The sequence below is a fragment of the Aquarana catesbeiana genome, linkage group LG02 (assembly GCF_042186555.1).
Source record: "Aquarana catesbeiana isolate 2022-GZ linkage group LG02, ASM4218655v1, whole genome shotgun sequence".
Lineage (NCBI taxonomy): Eukaryota > Metazoa > Chordata > Amphibia > Anura > Ranidae > Aquarana > Aquarana catesbeiana.
Genome location: NC_133325.1, coordinates 583,219,139 through 583,237,053, shown reverse-complemented (window position 1 = coordinate 583,237,053; position 17,915 = coordinate 583,219,139). Strand labels below are relative to the sequence as shown.

Genomic DNA, 17,915 nt, shown 5'->3' with positions numbered 1-17,915 from the left:
AATGTGATGCGTGTATCCAGGTAGGTTTTCCTTCCAGCTTTACTGAGGTGGCTGTGGTCAAGAGTACTTGGCAAGGACCTTCAAACCTGGGTTCCAATGTCTTTCTGGTGTGTTTCTTCACATATACATAATCCCCTGGTAGCAGAGCATGTGTACCTGTTATTGAATTAGGGTCTGGAAGAGAAGAATACACACTTTTGTGGATCTTAGTTAGACGTTGTTGTAATTGTATCACATATGCAGTCAAACTATCACATTGCAATTGCATACTCTGTGGAAAGTATAAACCCAATCTAGGTGCATTCCCAAAAAGTATCTCATATGGGGATAATCCTGTCTTTCCTGTTGGAGTGTACCTTATAGAGAACAAAGCCAAAGGCAGGCATTCTGGCCAAGGCTTGTTTAACTCTTGCATGGCTTTTTGTATTTTTAACTTTATTGTCCCATTTACTCTCTCCACTGATCCTGAACTCTGTGGGTGGTAAGGGGTGTGAAAACTTTGTTGAACCCCTAACATGGTCATCACATTCTGCATGATTTCTCCTGTAAAGTGTGTCCCCCTATCTGATTCTATGGTTTCAGGAAGACCAAACCTAGGTATTAACTCAGTGATCAGTTTCTTAGCTGTGGCTTTAGCTGTAGCCGATTTTACTGGATAACTTTCGGGCCAACCTGAGAATAAATCGATACACACGAGGACAAATTCAAAAGGGCCGCTCTTAGGCATTTGTATGTAATCAATCTGCAGTCTCTGGAAGGGGTATTGGGCCCGGACCTGGTGTTTACGTGGGGTTTTTACTCTCTGTCCTGGGTTATTCAGGAGACAGATTTGGCAGGCTGCACAGTAGTTTCTTGCAGTGCTACTGAATCCAGGGGCGAGCCATCCTTGGTTCACAATCCTATACATGGAATTGGAACTGACGTGTGTGGGTAGGTGAACTGCCGCTGCCATTGCTGGGTACAGAGAGGCAGGCAGGCATATTTTGCCTCCTTCCCTCCATACATTGTCAAGGTCTGGTGCTGCTCCCATCCTGACCCACTTATCTTTCTCGCTCTCCCCTGCTTGCTCCTGTAATTTACTCAGCTGCTGCCATGTTGGTTCTGGGATACTCACCTCTACCGCTGCTAAGGTCTCAGGGCTTCCTTCCCCTAGAGCTGCCTGTTTTGCAGTCAAATCTGCAAATGCATTTCCTTTTGCCTCAATTGTTTTTGCGCTCGTGTGTGCTGCTATCTTCATAATGGCTACTCGTTTAACCTTTTGAAGATTGTTCAGGACTCTCTTAATCCCTTCTCCATGTTTTACAGGTGTACCTGCTGCTGTCAGATAACCTCTAGCCCTCCATATGTGGCCATAATCGTGCGCTACACCATAAGCGTAGGCAGAGTCAGTGTAAATATTCCCTTCTCGTCCTTTTAAGTATTCTAAGGCTTGTTCTAAAGCTTTTAATTCTGCTTCCTGTGCTGACATGTGGGCTGGTAAGGCCTGTGCTTCAATTACCTGCGTATCAGTCACTACAGCATACCCTGTGTGATATTTACCCTTGTCATCAGCAAACCTACTACCATCTATATACAAGGTGTGCTCAGCATTTAAAATTGGTGTATCTGTAACATGTGGAAATCCCATTGTCTCCTGTTCCATGAGCTGAAAACAATCGTGCTGATCTACTTCTTTAAACAAAAGAGTGTCAGTGTCCTCATTTCTTTTCTCACTAGTACTATTAGTACTATCATTCCCCCTTGCCAAATCTGGTGACCGAAGAGGCAAAAAGGTGGCCAAATTTAAGGTTGTACAGCGCTGAAAAGTAACATTTGGAGGTAAGAGTAAAGTACACTGTAATCTTAATTGCCTAGCCATTGAAATGTGTTTGGGCTGTACCTGAGACAAGATTGCATGTATGTCATGTGTGGTATGCACTACGACTGGATTGTCTAGAACAATCTCTGATGACTTATCTATGATAATTGACACTGCAGCTACCGCCCGTACACAAGACGGTGAACCTCTAGATACTGGATCTAATGCTGCTGAAAAGTAAGCGACTGGTCTTTGTTTTACATGTGCCTGTGTCAGAACACCTGTGGCGTGTCCAGTGATCTCAGCAATGTACAGATTAAATATCTTGGTGTAATCTGGTATACCAATAGCCGGGGCAGAAATCAACAACTTTTTCAAAGTGATAAACGACTCATAAGCTACTTCTGTAAGCACATACGGTACAATTTTCAAACAATCGTATAATGGCTGCATCAAAGCGCTAGCATGTGGTATCCACTGTCTACAATATGACACGATACCTAAAAACATACGCGATTGTTTGAAATTCCGTGGGGGTAACATTCCCTTTATCACTTGAACCCTCTCCTCAGTGAGATGTCTCGTACCCTGTGATATACAATGTCCCAAAAAGATAACTTTTTCCTGACACACTTGTAACTTTTTCTTATTAACCTTGCAACCTTTTTCTGCCAAAAATCGCAACAAATTAAGGGTGGTGTGCAGGCTTTCAGTCTCTCACTTATCTGTGGAATTAATCCTTCCATAAACTGTCTATTGAAGGCTCAGATCGTGACTGGCAGCTCTAAATCCATTCCCTCATCTGCCATCATACTTTCTATAGATAAGTAAAAGTCTGATACAGTCTGTCCTGGCATTTGTTTCATGGGTGATATTGACCCCCTCTCCTGTTGTTTTGCCTGACAAAAAGCTTCTAATCTAGCAATAAAAGGGGCCCTTGAGTCTATGTGTCTGACGTGTGTCCTGTCTCTAAATTGCCATCCCCCTCAGCTTGGTCTGCAGGTCGGTCATAAACTGGTTAAACAGGGTCAGAGTCATTTTATGTCTGCATAGATCCTCCCCATCCTGCCAGGTCGCTTCATGTGTATTCATTAACTGTGTCACAAATCTACAAAAAGCAGCTGGCTTTGCTACCGGGTCTGGGGGGCTCTGTATTAATGCCATAAGGGTGTCTGCCGACCATGGTGCCCAAGTCCTTATTTGCATTCTACGAGTGACAGTAGGCGGGGCATTTGGATGGGCTGCTTGTCCAAATTCTGGATTGTTTACCTGAACAATGCGTGTATCAGTGCGTACGGGAGCTACAGTTTCCTTATGAGGTTTTTGTGCCCCACAATGCACACATTCTACTGCCCATTCTGGGTTTTGTGCTCCACAATCCTGACAAACCCATCCTCTCCCCTCAAGTACCGGATATATCTTGTGTGGTTTGCGTTCTACGTCAGTGTATGGGGGTGGGATGGCTGAGCTGGGAGCCTCGACATTTTTTGTTCTTCTATCTTTCATATCCCAACCATCACAATCTGGATTATACTTCCACCCCTCTTCTTTCGCTCTATTTGAGACCTTAATTAAGCATTGAACCTGACGCATCCATTGCTTCTCTAACACCTCTCCTTGTCTGTCCCTTTTTATTTCACTCCATACATCCGGGTCTAAGCCCGCTGCTCCTTTCACCTTAAATTTACGAAGGACATCCTTTAAGTCCTGTGCTTCGGTTTTCCCATAAATGTTCTTAATTATCTGTGGCACCGTATAGTGCGCCACAATTCCCTGACGGGGTTTTGTGTTCCTCTGGCCCATTCTAACAGTCCTGCCTAGGTAGCGTGTGGGACACTTAGTGTACAATATAATGCGGCTACAACATATACAAGAATGAATAATTACTTTATATGCTAGCCCAATAGCAAACCAGCTAAGTTACACTAGTTCCTCGTTGCCTTCCTCCTAGGGTGCTAGAATTCTAGAAACCTCTCCGGAATGAGATTTCTGAAACCGAATTACTTTATATGCTAGCCCAAAAATAAATAATTACTTTATATGCTAGCCCAATAACAAACCAGAATGCGGCTACAACATATACAAAAATGCGGCTACAACATATACAAGCATTCCTTTAAGTGGCCAGGTATCCGACTAGATCTCGGGACTTTGTTGAGACCTTATTCCCTCCCCGTATCTGGGAATCCCTCTCATACACTCTTATCCCTGCTTTATGGAGCAGACAGGGCTTATACTCTCAACCCGTCTATGGTTTATGAGTTAGATGTGAGGTTAAGCATAAGCGTCAGACCCCCAAGCTCACAAGCCCTCAGGTTCCCAATCGTGTGAGGTAAGGCGCATTCCGTTGCTTAGTTCGGCAATCCCCTTCTAACTCATACCATCCTTGACAAGGCTCATTCACTTTCTCAACAAGACAGACAAGACAAACACAGATAACAAAACAAACAAATAATTCCAGCAATATAAACTAAAATATGCAGTAATTCTAGACTCACCACTACAGAGGCTGGTGTTTTAAAACCAGGAGAACCGTAACTGACAGAACGGATAGGCACAAATCAGGGGAGCACAGAATATAAGAAAAATAAAGCTTTTTCTTACCTGCGCAGGTTTTTTTTGATCTGTGGTTCCCGGAATGCCTGTCTTTTTGTTCCGTCAGCCGCGTTCGTCCACCTCTTGTAGTATCATCGGTGTTAGGTTCAACTTTTAAATAAGTTGCTTATAGTTTATATTGCTTTGCCAAATTATTGCTTCATATAGGAATTAAGACACAGAGTCAGGTATGTCTGTATCAAAGTTCTGAGCATCCCCCAAAAAAGGACTGCTCCCTTTACTTCTTTTATAGGCAGTTCCAAAAGCAGTAATCTTATCGGCATTACCAAATGAGGTTAAGGTACAAAGAGTTTCTCATCAGCGAACATGTAATGATTATTCAGCAGTTCCAAATTCCATCTAGATACAGATTGATAGAACAATTGATACGTACACAGGTAAGAAAGGAGCACAAACAATTTAAATAGAACAATTGATACGTACACAGGTAAGAAAAAACAGAAACAATTAAAGTGGAACTCTAAGTCATTATTTCAACCCTATCAACGTTCTTGATGGTCGTAAGTTCAGCGAACTTTTGCGTGACCGTGTGTATGCAAGGCAAACTTGAGCGGAATCCCGTCGGAAAAGCTGTCATATCTTTTTCCGATGAAAAGTCCGATCGTGTGTACGCGGCATAAGAATTCTTTCTAAGAGTATATCATTTTCTGGGGGGTTTTTGTTGGTCTAGGTCTGCCCATTTATATCTTTTAACAAAAAACCTAACTGATATTTAAGAAAAATATTAATCCGGGGCTTCTTTATTTAATAACCTATTGATAATATATGAAAAATATTTTAAACATAAAAATTTTCTAATATCAGGAAAGCTCTTCCCCCCTTTTAACTTTGGCTTATAGATTTCCTTGTGTGTTAGCCTTTCCATCTTTAGTCCACAGGAAAAAGATAAAACATTTGAACAATCTCTTCAAGATTAAAACTGGTGGAAAAAAGACCATTAATAGATGTAAAATAATTGGTAAAATGACTTGTTTAATAATTAATATCTTCCCTTCCATACTCAAATCCCTATGCCTCCAAAAATCGAATTTTCTTTTTACCCTTTCCAGAAGCGCTTCCCAAATTTTTTATGTTTTCATTGTTTTCTAACCAAAACTCCTAAAATGTTTACTTCCGATACCCTAGGTATTTTAAGATCTGGTTCTATATAAAAATCTCCAATTGAAAATACTCCAGATTTGTCTAGATTTATTTTGATAACTGCCCACGGCTTCCAATACCACTTATACGCTGATGACACCCAAATCTATCTGTCTACTCCTCACCTCACTCCTTCAGTCTCCTCTCGCATTACTAACTGACATATCAGCATGGATGTCGCACCACTTCCTTAAACTAAATCTCTAAAACTGAGCTATTAATATTCCCCCCCGCCCGTGCCCTCCTCCATGACTTTTCCATCAAAATCAACAATGCAACCATCAGGCCCTCCCCTCACGCCAGGGTACTAGGTGTAATCCTAGACTCTGACTTGTCATTTCAGCCGCAAATCCAATCGTTGTCAAAAGTTTGTAGAATTCACCTCCGTAACATCTCTAAAATTCGCCCCTTTTTAACAAATGAAACCACCAAGCTCCTCATTCACTCCCTTGTTATCTCTCGCCTTGACTATTGCAACTCCCTTCTCATTGGCTTACCTCTCCATAGGCTATCCCCTCTTCAGTCTATCATGAATGCTGCTGCCAGACTTATCCATCTTACCAACCACTCAGTGTCTGCCAACCCTCTACTCCAATCCCTACACTGGCTCCCAATAACCCAGCGAATTAAATTCAAAATACTAACCACAACATACAAAGCCATTCACAACTCTGCCCCGAGCTACATCACTAATCTTGTCTCCAAATATCACCCAAATCAACCTCTCCCCTCTTCTCAAGACCTCCTGCTTTCAAGCTCTCTCATCTCCTCCTCCCATGCTCGTCTCCAGGATTTCTCCAGAGCCTCTCCCATCCTCTGGAACTCGCTACCTCCATCTATCCGGCTATCCCCTACTCTTGCTACCTTCAGGCGATCCCTGAAAACTCATCTCTTCAGGAAAGCCTATAACGTCTCCAACTAATCTCCTACCACTTCCATCAGCTCATTCCCCACAGTTACAACCTTTTGTACCACCTGTCCCACCCTGTTAGATTGTAAGCTCTTCAGAGCAGGGCCCTCTTAATCATCTTGTATTTTATTGTATTATAACTGTATTGTCTCCCTTTTATATTGTAAAGCGCTCCGTAAACTGTTGGCGCTATATAAATCCTGAATAATAATAATAATACTACTTTTGAAACCTGAGCCTCCACAAAACCACTTAACAATCCTGAGTGCTCTTTTAAGACTTTTTGAATTTTTCACTATTAAGGTTACATCTTCCAATCATGTATACAATCGTTTTTACTTGATACCCACCACTCCCAATGACAAAAAAGCCTTCTTCCACTTTGTCCTTCCTAATTGCGTTTAAAAGTGGTTCTATTGTGCATATAAATAGGATCAGGGACAAAGCACACCCTAATTTCACTCCACTTAAAAATCTAAATTTCTCTGATAAAAAGCCATTGACTGAGACTGCACTAAAAGCATCCATATATAAACTTCCTATTTGTTTTAAAAGTCTGTCTGGACAACCCATTTTTCTTAAAACTCTGAATAAAAACTTGTGATCCTCCCTGTTGTAGGTCTTCTCAAAATCTAAGGATGTTAAGGCAATTTTCTGACCTCTTTAATTGAATCAATTAAAGAGAATGGCGGAAATAATGGCAAGTATACAAGGACGCCACCATAAGTTTATGGAATTGTGGTCACCTTGGATCGAATTCTCGAGCACAGCTGAGATCCTATCTTTGAAAAAAGTAAGACCCCTTTCACACTGAGGCACTATGAGGCATTTTGTACCTGTAAACTTTAAGAAATTATTTTTTGATCCATATGTATTGTGTAATAAGTTCTCAAAGGCACATGTAAAGTCCCAGCCCTATGACCTATGCTCCTCCTCTTTTTCTATGTAATTTAGGATGATGCCAATGAAAACATGATATGAGATGGCATCTCATTCCCAGTACACACTATATATCTTTCTCTTACTTGAAAAGATTAGACAGACCTGTTGCTTACTAATAAAGTGGACTGATCATATGAATAAAACCGGCCATTCCCTAACTGCTAGACAAGACCTTTTAGATTACATTGTCTCTAGCTAACAATCGTTTCTGCCAAGAATTTATTGTTATCAGTCAGCAGTGAGAGTAGAGGATCAAAAAGGCTGACTTTTATTTACATAGATATTAACATAATATACATAAAAAAGGGGGTTTTAACATATTTGCACATGTTAATATGGTTGTTTACATTAACCTGATCTCTTTTACACGCACATTTAAAAATTACTATAGTTCCCCTTGCAAGAATTTCTGAAAGATTATATCTGCTCTTCCAAACCGCAGTGATGCCATTATATGTCAGTATGTCACAAGACCACAGCTGTAACATAACTTTAAACAAAAACTCCCCATAAGTGAAACACTATTGGGCTCTTTGGCTATGAAAAATCCAACCAAAACTTGATTAAGGACTTATGTTGACAGGTATTGTTTATTATATACAAGAACTCCACAGAGTCGCTTCTCGCCTTTTGGCTAAGATCAAGTGTAGTATCGACTTTATCCCAGCCAAGCCAGACCAGCCTGCAGATGGGCTCCCAGCATTGGAGCCCTGGATGAAGCAGACAGTCGTGCTGCAGCTGAAAGAAGTGGACGGAAAAGTCCCTGACATGACCCCGGAGATCTTCGGAAAGAAGATGATTCTGGAACAGGGGTTCAGCAAAGCGGAGACGCTTTCCGTGCAGGCCTTCACAAGAGGTATATTCTTTATAACTTTTGTGTCATTTCAGGTCTGCAGAAGATACTGGGAGATGGTGAAGACCAGTGGCCCTGAATCCCCCTTCCGAAAGTTCACTGCGAACTGCCCCATAACACAGGACGAAAAGCGGGTGACAGTGGCCATGAGGAACCCCCATACCAGTGGAAAGGACAAAGGACTACCTCCAGAGGTTCTGCACTGTGGTGAAGGACCCGATCCAAATCTTCGATGCCAACGGCTTCTGGATAGGTAAGTGGTCTGTGCTCTGCAAACTGAGGAAAGATCCTTCGGGGGACATCCAGCACCTGCAGCCTTTCTTCTCCCTGGGATCCTCCGCAGGAATCCTTTTCTACCCCGGCATACCCTACAACTGTAACAAGTGTGGGCAGGCAGGACACATAGGTAAGGATTGTACAGAGCTTGCTTGCAAGTTCTGTAGGGTAACAGGCCAGGAGAACAAGGACAGTCCGAGGTCCAAAGCCTGCAACCTTTGCGGATTGGCAGAGCATGTCTTCAGACACTGCCCCCAGAGGACCCGGACCTACGCTGGAGCCGTGAGCCAGGGTAAGTCATCCAGGAGGAAGCTGCCAGAAAAACCAAAAGAACCTCGAAAGGCCACAGGTAAGTCCACTCCCGCCTCCCCCGGCCCCTACTCCCGCCCCTGCCCCACCCCTTACCTCCAGCACACCCCCACCCACCCCCTCTGTGCCGGAGGAGCCCCTCCCCACCCCCTCCCCCCCGAACCTGTCCTCCCTGGAGGACTTCCCCACCCTCCCACCCCCCTCCACCCCCACCAGTGGCCCAAGAGGAAGCCGGAAACGGAAGCCAGAGGGCCCAACAGCTGAGGAACCTGCCACCTCCACCAAACGGTCCAACGGGGTCCAACGCGACAGCAATGGACCAGAGCAAGTAGTGGAGGATCTAGAGTCTGCGGGGGAGGAGGAGGAAGGGGAGGAGGTCGTGGTCAACCCCGAGCATGACCTCCCCCCCAACGTCCACATCAGCCAGCAGATGATGGAGTCTGTCCTTGAGGAGCTGGGCCTGGCCCAGAACACAGTACAGGCAGAAGACGCAACGGAAGAGGTAAGTTCGGACCCTTGTTAACTAGACCCTCATACCCTTTTTCATGATGGCTGAGATCTCAATCTTTTCCATTAATGTGAGGAGTATCAAGGATACATCTAGAAGGCAAGCGGTCCTGACCTTTCTTTCAAGTCAGCAGAGTGATGTCTACATGCTTCAGGAGTGCGCCCTTCCTCCCTTGAGGAGGTACACTCATCTGTCCTCCCAGTGGACCCTTGGTCCCTCCTACTGGTCCGGGGGTGGCGATTGCAAGTCTGCAGGAGTAGCCATTCTGGTCAGGGGTGGGCGCTTCACGGTTGACTCTATCCATGAGCTAGTCTGTGGCTGTCTTTTGGTCATAGACGGCTCGTGGGTGGAAGAGCCAGTTAGGCTCATCAACGTGTACGCCCCCCCAGACAAGAATGCGCAGCTGGAACTTTTCCAGACCCTGCGGACCCAACTCCTCACCACCAGAACAGTAGTGATCGGCGGTGATTTTAACTGTACGATCGAGGAGGATGGGCGCAGCTCCAGCATATACGCAAAACTTGATGCTACTTCTAGGCTGCTCAAGGAGATGATCTCGGAGGCCTCCTTGCAGGACACCGTGTGATCCATAGGGAAAGGGACCGTGAACTATTCGTGGTGCCGACCCGATGGATCTGTGCGTTCCAGGATTGACTTCGTGCTCACTTCAAGAACAGTCAAGCATCGTGAGTTCTCCATGGTCCCCTGCTTTTTCTCTGACCACAGGGCTATTCACTTTCGGGGTGACCTGGGCGAGGGCTTTGCCCGCGGACCGGGTTTCTGCAAGCTGCATAGCACCCTGCTGGAAAACGAGGAATTGATGGGGGAACTCCGGGAGGCCTATGCCACCTGGACGGAGGAAAAGAGATTCTTTGGAAGGGTAAGTGACTGGTGGGAGTTTGTGAAGGTTAAGCTGCGTAGCTTCTTTCAGGCAAGGGGATGCCAGCATGTGTGTGCCAGGAGGAGGGAACTCAGGAGACTGCAGCGTCAGTTGCAGTCCCTGCAGGACCTTCATCACTGTGGCTGGGACGTTAGGCAGGACCTGGAGGACACCAAGAAGAGCTTGAAAGGACACTTTGAGGAAGAATCCAGGCACATCGTCTTCCGTGCCAAGGTGGAGAATCTTGAGAAAGGTGAGAAATGTAATTCTTTCTTTTTCAGGAAACTTCACTCAGGACACACACCCTTGTCAGAGCTGCGTGACGAGACCGGAACACTCCAGAAGGGGAAGAAGGCTGTGATGCAAGTGGTCAGCGACTACTACACCAACCTCTACTCCCCGAAAGAAACGGACACACAGGCGGCCGACAGGTTCCTGTCAGGTATCTCTAACCATATTAATCCTGCAGCTTCATCAACCGTCAATGCCCCCTTGGTGTTGGAGGAGCTGCACTCTACCGCTAAATCCTTTAGGCGAGGCAGGACCCTGGGCTGCGATGGTCTCCCAGTTGAGCTCTATGTAGCACTGTGGGATCTCGTGGGCCCAGACCTGCTCGAGCTGTACGAGGAGATTGTGGTGGAGGGCAGAATGCCTCCATCACTGAGGGAGGGGATGATCACGATTTTGTATAAGCGGAAGGGGGAGAGATCGGATCTTAAAAATTGGCGTCCAATCTCTCTTCTGAACGTGGACTACAAAATCCTCGTCAAGGTCCTGGCCAACAGGCTGAAGTCTGCCATTGGACAGATCATCCACCCGGATCAGACTTGTGGCATTCCTGGTCACAGGATTGCGGACAGCCTTGCGCTTGTCCGGGACACGGTCTAGTACATTCATGGCCGCCGTGTGCACGCGGCCCTGGTCAGTCTTGACCAGGAGAAGGCCTTTGACTGTGTCTCCCATGAGTTTATGTGCAGAGATCTGCGCAGGTTTGGTCTTGGGGAAATGTTTTGTTCGTATGTGAATGTAATGTACACTGATATTTCTAGTTTGGTGCTGGTAAATGGCTGGAAAACTGACCCCTTTCCAATTTTGTCTGGGGTCAGACAAGGCTGCCCTCTCTCACCTATGCTTTTTGTTTGTTGTATAGAGCTCTTCGCCCGAAGCATCAGACAGAATCCAGACATCAGAGGGATCACCGCACCAGGACCGGACAGACGGGAGGTCAAGTACTCACTCTACATGGACGACGTGACGGTGTTCTGTGCCTCTGTGTCTCGCCCAGACCTGTGAGGACTTCGGCCAAGCTTCAGGGGCAAAGGTCAACTGCGGGAAGTCAGAAGTCATGCTCTTCGGAAAGTGGTTCCTGCCTTCTTCTGCACCCATTCCTTTCAGCGTCAAGACGGACTTCATCAAAATTCTTGGGGTCTGGTTTGGAGCTGAGGGCGCAGCCCTGAAGTCCTGGGAGGAAAGACTGTCAAAGATGCGACAGAAGTTTGGACTTTGGAGCCTCAGAGAACTCACCATCGAAGGGAAAACACTGGTACTCCGCAGCGAGATCCTCCCTGTGTTGCAGTACCTCGCCCAGGCCTGGCCACCCCGGGTTAACACCTGCAAGGCCATCACCAGGGCGGTGTTTCACTTCATCTGGAGCTCCAAAATGGACAGAGTGAAGCGGGCGGTTATGTTCAGGGAACCCCTCAAGGGCGGTAAGGGCGTGCCCGACATCGCTATGCTACTGAGGGTGTGCTTTGCTTGTAACTGCATCCGCAAGACACCGGCTGACAGAACTGTGGACTCTGGTGGTAACTCCATGTCCCGTTTTTTCCTTCTGCCTCTTTGGAGGACCCTCGGATGGGACAAATGGGACAGCTCCATCCCCTACAACTGGGACACCCCTTGGTACTACTTGGACACCTTCAAGTTTATTAAGGAGCTGGGGCTACATGGAGTGAAGCCCGACTTGTGGAAGCCAAAAACTATCCACAAGTTGATTAGAGCATCGGACATTGCTGAGACTGTTCCAGGCCTCCCTTCAGCCACTTGTAAAGTGGTCTGGAGAAATGTTTCTTCAAAGAGACTCACCAACAGGCACAAAGATCTGGCATGGATGGCAATCCAAGGGGGGTAGCCACTCAGGACATTCATGCATGCCAGAAACCTGTGCAGATACAGGCACTGCCCCTTTTGCATCATCCAGGAGGAAACTGCTCTGCATGTTTTCTGGGAGTGTCCCTTTGCACAGGACCTGTTGAGGGCCTTAGAACCTGAACTCAAAGACTTTGTACCACAGACTGCTATCACACACTTTGGTGTGTTGAACTGACTTTTCTCTGGAACTCATTCACAGGAGGACATTGACGGTGCCTGGCGGGTGCTGTGTTGCTTTAAGGGCGCTTTATGGTGCGCCAGAAAGCGCCTCATCCACCAGCGGGAGAGGATGTCCATTGAGGACTGCCGCAGACTGGTTCACAGTCTGCTCAGAGACTATCACTTGATGGACTTCGAGGAGGAAGAGGAGGTCTGAAGATTTCCCCATCCCCCCCTCCCAACCGTGTATCCTTTGGCAGCTCAAATAAAGCTTCGGGCCTGTGAACTCTTTTCTCCCTCCCCTACCCCACCTTCTCCACCCCCCCCAACACAACCGTTGCACATTTGAATGTTATTAGACTGTATGACCTGACTTTTGTGACATGTGTTTGAAGTAATGCTTTCAGGGTAATGTGGCGTCATGCATGATGTGATGTTTCGGGGTATTATTACTCTGCACAACACATTAGGCATCATACCACAGGATGAATGTAATTTATTTGTATGCTTGGCAATGTATTGTTATGTAGTGTATTTATGCGCTGCGTCGCAGTACAGATTGGAATGTACCCTGTTTAAGTATTTGTTTTTTGTATATTTTCTTGCAAAATAAAGTATACATTTTCAATCAAAAAAAGAACTCCACAGAGTACGCTTCTTGGTCTTTTGGCTAAGATCAAGTGTAGTATCTGTTCTTATCAGTTTCCAGGAGGTGGCGCTTGCTTCTGTTCTTGATCTATGGCGAAATAGTGAAGGGATGGTGGTTGCTATGCAAAGCCTGCTGGAGTAAAGGTGACCTGGAGCAGTTCGTAGCTGAAAGGGAAGCCTTCTGATGGGGATGGAGAACCACGGGGTCTTATCCGGAGAGTCGGGCTTCTGGCCTAGATTGGGGTAGCTCTAGCTCTAGGCCAGTTTTTCTGGGAGAGAACGCTTACTCCTCCTTCGGGGGGGGCGGGGGGGTGGTCAGTATCTCCCGAATATAATTAGGCAGGAGGAACGGAATGACAGTGGCGCCTGATGGTAAAGGGTTCTCACCAAGTTTCCTGAACTCCAGGCCATCCTGGTTGGGGTGGGGGCTGCTGTGGTCTGGGCTGTGGGTCATGAAAAGCCCGTGGTGAATTTGCCCCTGAAGTGGCAGTTCAGGGGTGCCGTATGGTCATGGTGTTTATGCACTTGATTTTATGGCACCATGGTCACTTCACCACTACACACGTTTGTCACACCTGCCTCTTGGGCCGAGCCTTTTGGCTAGGACCAGCGGAAATTTTTATGCCTGACCGGAGGGCCGGCCCTTGTATTACACAATGGTCACTTTCACTCTCCCATCTCACTATTTCCCTCACTCTTTTATTTACTCCTGTGCTTGTCACTTTTTTGTATTTCTTTTTTGTTTGTAATGTATACACGTTTTGTCACTGTGTGGCGAGTAGGGTGTGGGTCCTCGGGCCTACTCTGAAAGTCTTGGGAAGGGGTGGACATAGGCCTTCTGGCTTAGTTTGCTCTCTCCTTTGGGGGTCTCCCTTCGGGGAGGTCTGTTTCGGCAGACCTTCCAGTAAACGGGGGTCTGCCTGGTTTCGGCCAGATGGACCCATTGTCTGAGTACCTCAGTCCCTGTCTTGAGCCTAATGCCCCGGGGGATCAGGGTAAGGTCTTTCCCTTGTGGAGGACTCTGAACACCCGTTGCACGTTTTGTGTTTCACTCTCTATGTGTGGGCACTTTATTTTGGCACTGGGTGGAAGTTTTTGAGGTGTGTTTGCACGCCACTGGCTTTTCAATAAAAAAAAAAAAAAGAACTCAACAGAATACATTCCACTCTGTACTGCGACGTATCGCATATGCAAATGAGATCTGCAAAATACTCACCATGCCTCTTAGCAAATACCTTGGGGTGTCTACTTTCCAAAATGGGGACATTGGGGGGGGGGGGGGGGGGGGTTGTGCTATCTGGACATTTCAGGGCCTTTGTAACTGTGATGGGTAGTGAGGAGTAAAATCACCATTTTACGCCTTTAGAAAGCCTGAAGGCGGTGCTTGGTTTTTGGGGTCCTGTACGCAGCTAGGCTAGCAAAAGTCTCGCACATGTGGTACCCCCGTACACAGGAGAAGCAGCAGAATGTATTTTGGGGTGTAATTCCACATATAACCATACCATGTTTGAACAATATATCATTTAGTGACAACTTTGTGTAAAAAAAAAAAAAAAAAAATTGTAATTTTCCCAAAACTTGTGGCAAAATATCAAATATTCCATGGACACAACATGTCTCTCAGCAAAAAGCTTGAAGTGTCTTCTTTCCAAACTGGGGTCATTTGGGGGGAGTTTGTGCTATCTTGACATTCCATGGCCTCCGAAACTGTGATAGGTAGTGAGGAAGTGAAATCACCATTTTACGCCCTTAGAAAGCCTGAAGGAGGTGATTGGTTTTCAGGGTCCTGTACACAGATAGGCTCCAAAAAAGTCTCACACATGTGGTATCCCTGTACTTAGGAGAAGCAGCAGAATTTATTTGGGGTGTAATTTCACATATGCCTATGGCATGTTTGAGCAATAGATCATTTAGTGACAACTTTGGGCAAAAAAAAAAAAAATTATAATTTTCCCGCAACTTGTGGCAAAATATAAAATATTCCATGGACTCAACATGCCTCTCATCAAATATCTTGGGGTGTCTTCTTTCCAAAATGGGGTCATTTGGGGTGGGGGGTGGGGGTGGTGCTATCTTGGCATTGTATGTCTTTTAAAACTGGGATAGGTAGTGAGGAGTGAAATAAAAAATGTACACCCTTAGAAATCCTGAAGGCAGTGCTTGGTTTTCAGGGTTCTGTACACGGCTAGGCTTCCAAAAAGTCTCACACATGAGGTATCCCTGTACTCAGGAGAAGCAGCAGAATGTATTTTGGGGTGTAATTCCACATATAACCATGCCATGTTTGAACAATATATAATTTAGTGACAACTTTGTGCAAAAAAAAAAAAATTGTAATTTTCCCAAAACTTGTGGCAAAATATCAAATATTCCATGGACACAACATGTCTCTCAGCAAAAAGCTTGAAGTGTCTTCTTTCCAAACTGGGGTAATTTGGGGGGGGGTTTGTGCTATCTTGACATTTCATGGCCTCCGGAACTGTGATAGGTAGTGAGGAAGTGAAATCACCATTTTACGCCCTTAGAAAGCCTGAAGGCGGTGATTGGTTTTCGGGGTCCTGTACACGGATAGGCTCCAAAAAAGTCTCACACATGTGGTATCCCTGTACTTAGGAGAAGCAGCAGAATTTATTTGGGGTGTAATTTCACATATGCCTATGGCATGTTTGAGCAATAGATCATTTAGTGACAACTTTGTGCAAAAAAAAAAAAAAATTATAATTTTCCCGCAACTTGTGGCAAAATATAAAATATTCCATGGACTCAACATGCCTCTCATCAAATATCTTGGGGTGTCTTCTTTCCAAAATGGGGTCATTTGGGGTGGGGGGTGGGGGTGGTGCTATCTTGGCATTGTATGTCTTTTAAAACTGGGATAGGTAGTGAGGAGTGAAATAAAAAATGTACACCCTTAGAAATCCTGAAGGCAGTGCTTGGTTTTCAGGGTTCTATACACGGCTAGGCTTCCAAAAAGTCTCACACATGAGGTATCCCCGTACTCAGGAGAAGCAGCAGAATGTATTTTGGGGTGTAATTCCACATATAACCATGCCATGTTTGAACAATATATAATTTAGTGACAACTTTGTGCAAAAAAAAAAAAAATTTAATTTTCCCGGAACTTGAGCCAAAATATAAAATATTCCATGGACTCAATATGCCTATCAGCAAATAGCTTGGGGTGTCTACTTTCCAAAAAGGGGTCATTTGGGGGGGGGGGTTGAACTGTCCTGGCATTTTATGCACAACATTTAGAAGCTTATGTCACACATCACCCACTCTTCTAACCACTTGCAGACAAAGCCCTTTCTGACACTTTGTTTACATGAAAAAAATGTTTGCAAGAAAATTACTTTGAACCCCCAAACATTATATATTTTTTTAAAGCAAAGGCCCTACAGATAAAAATGGTGGGTGTTGCAATTTATTTTTCAGACAGTATTTGCACAGCAATTTTTCAAACGCATTTTTTGGGGAAAAAACACACTATATTGCCCAAATGTTTGATGAAATAAAAAAGATGATCTTATGCCGAGTACATGGATACCAAACACGACATGCTTTAAAATTACGCACAAACGTGCAGCGGCGACAAACTACATACATTTTAAAAAGCCTTTAAAAGCCTTTACAGGTTACCATTTTAGATTTACAGAGGAGGTCTACTGCTAAAATTACTTCCCTCGATTTGACCTTCACAGTGATACCTCACATGCATGGTGCAATTGCTGTTTACATATGACACCAAACCAACGCTTGTGTTCGCCTTTGCGAGCACGGGGGGACAGGGGTGCTTTTTTTTTATTATTTATTTTGCTTTTTTATTGTTTTTTTAAACTCTTCCTTTCATTTTTTTTTAATCATTTTTATCGTTATCTCAGATCTCTCCTCTGCCCTCAAAGCATCTGACCTCACCAAGATCGGTGTGATAAAATACTTAGCAAATTTCCCAATGGCGCTGTTTATATCCGGCGAAACCTAAGTCGTGAAATGCTCATAGCTTCCGGTTTCTTAGGCCATAGAGATGATTGGAGCAATTCTGGTCTCTGATCAGCTCTATGGTCAGCTGGCGGAACTACTGGCTGCATTCTCGGGTTCTCTGTTGGGACAGGAGAGCCAGAGAAAACCATGGAAAACGGAGGGAGGGGGGGACATGGGGGGGACATTCCCTCCCACTGCTTATAAAAGCAGTCTAGAGGCTAATTAGCTGCTAGGATTGCTTTACATGAAAGCCGACTGCTGGCTGAAAAGAATGATACCAATATGATACCTAAACCTGCAGGCATCATCCTGGTATAACCACTCAAAGTCCAGCAACATACCAGTACGTTGTTGGCCCTTGTTGGGCATACATTGTAATGTTCTTTTTTTCATGCAGCCTGTGGGCTGAACAAAAAAAAGAGATTGATTAGTGGGTATGCCCACCATTAGAATACCGCCCTTCATCCACCCACTTCTAATGATGGGCATACAGGCACCATTTTCTTTTAACTGTGGTGGTGAAATCACCTCCTACAGCGCTGGAGTCGCTGATTTACGTATCGTGGGAGCAAACGCTGTTGCTGTCAAAATGAATAAATCAGTGCTGAAGCTGAATGGCATACCTGCTAAGCAAATTATGGTTAACAATAAAACAACGTGACTTGACTGAGTTCCTCAAGTACCCTTGGGTGCAAGCCATCTGGTCCCAGTGATTTATTAATGTTAAGTTTCCCAAGTCTGGGG

General features: G+C 45.2%; 1 pseudogene; it reads left to right on the top strand.

Annotated features, from left to right (window-relative positions):
- Window positions 1-13,192: 13,192 nt before the first annotated feature.
- On the top strand, window positions 13,193-13,324 carry LOC141130866 (U2 spliceosomal RNA; annotated as a pseudogene).
- Window positions 13,325-17,915: the final 4,591 nt, after the last annotated feature.